Genomic DNA, 3756 nt, shown 5'->3' with positions numbered 1-3756 from the left:
CAGCGCCCCCCCCAGAGGCAAAGCTATAATGGTACAGTGTTACAGAGTCACAGACATTGGGCTACTATATATACGATACTATGCAATCACATCCTCTGTAAATAAATTAGTGCATGTAAAACTCAATAATTGGGCAGGTTAAATCAAATAATTTGTATTTATAAGTCTGCTAGTATTTTAGTGAATGGTGTTTAAAGATTTTACAATGCCATTATTGTAATGGCTATCAAAACAAATACTATGTTGTAAAAAGATCGGTATTCTACCCACCAAACATGACTTTTCTTGTTTAGTTAGCAATCAGCAGTGAAGTTAATTAAGGAATAATCTATTCTGTACATATGAATAACTAGAGAACAAAGAAAAGCAAGAAAGATTTCAGCTGAGTTCTCAAGCAAACCTACAGGACTGCTTATGATTATATTTATTTTTACTGATAAAACCTTACATTTCCTTTTAGTTCTTCTCCTTTGTCAGGAACGTAACGTTGGAGCATGACAGAAGGAGAGGGATTATACAAGCTGCTCTGTGCAAATGCCCTGTATTGCAATTTCATTTATTCTCATAAAGCTTAAGCCAATAAAAGTCTTTTCTGTGATTCTAAGTGGCTCTCTGCCCTTTATTTCCTTTTTTGGTTTAGATCAATCCCTTCTTCTTTTGGTGTTCTCAGCATTCTGTTTTAGTCACCCCATTTGGAAACAGAAAGATTTGCTTTATATTAAAACTAGGTTTTAACTCCAAACCCTTATCACTGCGTTGGTCTTGCTTGCTCTTTTTGGAAGAATAGCCCAACATGTATGGAGTTCATAGTATTTTCACTATACGCTAGAGCTCTGAAGTCATTTAGCATATACACTACACTGCTTCTCTCCTTCATTCTGTTTTCAAGACCTCCTTCTCTGCTTGTCATATAAATTCAATACAAATCCAAGTTAATGTGGCAGCAACCAAACAACTTGAATACTTAAAATTGCTATTCTGTTAACAACTGTATACTTGGGCCTCTGCTATATGTTGCAAAATTTAATGTACTGAAAGTTAGTTCATACAAAACATAATTATTTACCAGGTCTATCAAGCCAGTTTCCTATTACATTTTACCTTTTGGTATACTAGAATGTTATACCCATGAAAGGTTTATGGCTTCATTGGATATTCATCTGAGAAGACTTCACTACATTTCTGTATCTATTCTGATATGAGGCATTTTATTTAAATCATTTCTCCTGGGTTGGTTGCTCTACAGTCTTGATTTGATTGATTTGACTAATATCATGGATTTTCAAACCTTTTCCATTGTATGGCCCTATCTTCCCAATCCCTATTACACAAGTGCAGCTATTGGAAAAGTAACATTGAGAAGATATGCTTGTATTCTAGTAGCCTTTAATGTGACAAATGAGGTGTTCTTTTTTTAGGAAAAAATGTCTTTTTGCTTTTTGTTTCATTTCTCTCATTCACTGTTCCTGGTTCCCCGCTTTCTCCAGTGCTCCTGCACATTCATCTCCTTTCAGTAGTGTTTGCCCGATTACGATTCCTGACCTTGCACCGATGAGCCGTTTCTCACACGTGCAGGTGCATTGACTTCTATGAAACAACTTGCAGACTCAGTGGCTGCTCATTGTGAGTAAGGGCATCACAGTCTGGCATTCTAGGTGAAGGTGAAATCAGGAGAGCATACACATACTCAGCGGCATGGGAAGAGTGCCTGACTTTGTTTTGGGGATTTTGTAAATAAAATAGAACAGAATCTCTCCTGCCCCCCCCCCCCCATGACTCCTGATGGTCTCTGGCTGCTTTCCTAGTTTGGGGCCCTGAGAGAATTTTTTCCTCCCTCTCCTCTTTAGTAGCTGCTAAGCTAGCCACTTGTATCTAGCTAGAGCTGGACCAAACCTAGGGATTCCATTTTGTTAAAGATTTAGAGGTTTCAGAAATTTCTTCTCATTCTGTATTGGAACAAAAATGAGAACTTTCAAATTGTTTTTAAAAGCATGCTACTCACCCCTACAATAATCAACAGATGGCTAATTAGGGTATCTACTGGGATAGAAGACCCACATTCAAGTCTCTGGTTTCCCTGATTCAGGGCTGGGAGGTAAACATAGCAGGCATAGGTCAGCACCAGCAGGCTATGGAATCAGACTCTCCAAGCTGCAAGAATAGTGCCACTTTGTGTTAATATTCATGGGGCCAGCAAGCTTAGAGGAAGGTTTCATTGAAACAGAGACATTTTGGCAAAAAAGTTTGATTTTTCAATGGACTGGCATTTTCTAACAGAAAAACATTAGATCAAAAAATTCCCAGCGAGCTCATTCACAAGGTGCCTCAGACACCTGCAGAAGCAGCTGGAAATAAGCAAGCACCAAGTACTTTGTGATTTGCCATCTGACAAACATGCAATTGAGCAAGCTATTTATGCCAGGCTCATTTATGTAGCATCCAAACACTTCACCACTGGTATGTGCTCTGTGGACCACACAGTCTAAAAAGCACATGGTTTGCAAAATACTGGCTTAGATAAATAGTGATAATTTGCAGCCTCTAACACCCTGAGAGAACCCGAAATCTATAATTGCTTGACTAAAATCAGCAGTTGTGTTGGCTTAGCAGACTAACGACATCTGTAACAGGTGCCAGAAATATCAATATTTTATTATAATGTTATTGGTTTTGTGCCAAGGTTTAAAGTAGTAAAATTAGATTTGTGATAGAGAAAAAAAGTATAGCATTGGTAAACTGACACAGTTCACCAACTGCCTGTCTCGCTAGAAGGGGTCATCAGCTTATTGGCTAAGTCAGTCTAAGGTGGATTGAGAAGGCTGATTTCAGGAAAGACTCAGACTAGAAAAGCCTCCCATCTCTGTTAGGTGTTTGAAGCATTGCTTCTGATTTCTTCAGGTCTGTATGGAGAAGGTGAGACAGATTAAACTTCTGTCTAGGTAAGGGCCCTCTTCCAGGAATGGAAGATGTGCACCTGACATGAAATTCTGGCTCCTTTGAAAGCAAGGATAACAAGATTCTCTTAGTAGGGTGGTGATTACGAGCCTTGCCTAGTAGTGATGTGAAGGCAAGTTCATAGCCTTGTTCTGCTTGATTTAGAATAGTGACTTCGAAATAAGCCTCTCATATCCCAGATAGAGGCCCATCCCACAGGGTTGTTGTCTATTGTGAGGGGGACTACCTCTTCTTTCCCATCAGAACTTCGGCAAAAATGTTTGCATTTTGATGAGTCAGCATTTTCAACAAACAAATCCCTCCCACGCAAAAATGACCAACCATTTAGATCAGTGGTTTTCAAACTTTTTTTTTAATTCATGGGCCCTTAAAAAAAATTGAATGTGTAGACCCCTTTAGAAATCTTAGACATAGTCCCACAGGGGTCCATGGGCCTTAGATTGAAAATCACTGATCGAAACCCACAGAACCACTGGCATGAAAAAAGTATTTTTATGAAAATTTGACTATATAAAAATAGCCCCCCCCAAAAAAAAAGTAAAGGCAAGTATTCACAATGGGAACAAAAGAAAGTGCTGAGCATGCAGAGGCTCTGATTTAGCAGTCTATCCCTCTTCAACAGGTCACTTAAACGTGTAATTTTAGACACGTGCTTGTGCAATGGAACTCAGAAACGTGTTGACATGCATGCAGGCTCGCTGACAGGGGGGAGTGGGGGGACAGTGGGGAGTTGACACGGGGCCTGGCAGCAGTGGCAGCAGCCTGAGCCATGGGCCCTTTACATCACTGCTGGAGCTCCGT

Source organism: Pelodiscus sinensis, chromosome 1, assembly GCF_052426305.1.
Source record: "Pelodiscus sinensis isolate ZL-2025 chromosome 1, ASM5242630v1, whole genome shotgun sequence".
In the NCBI taxonomy this organism is placed as follows: domain Eukaryota; kingdom Metazoa; phylum Chordata; order Testudines; family Trionychidae; genus Pelodiscus; species Pelodiscus sinensis.
Note: the sequence above shows the minus strand (reverse complement) of the source record.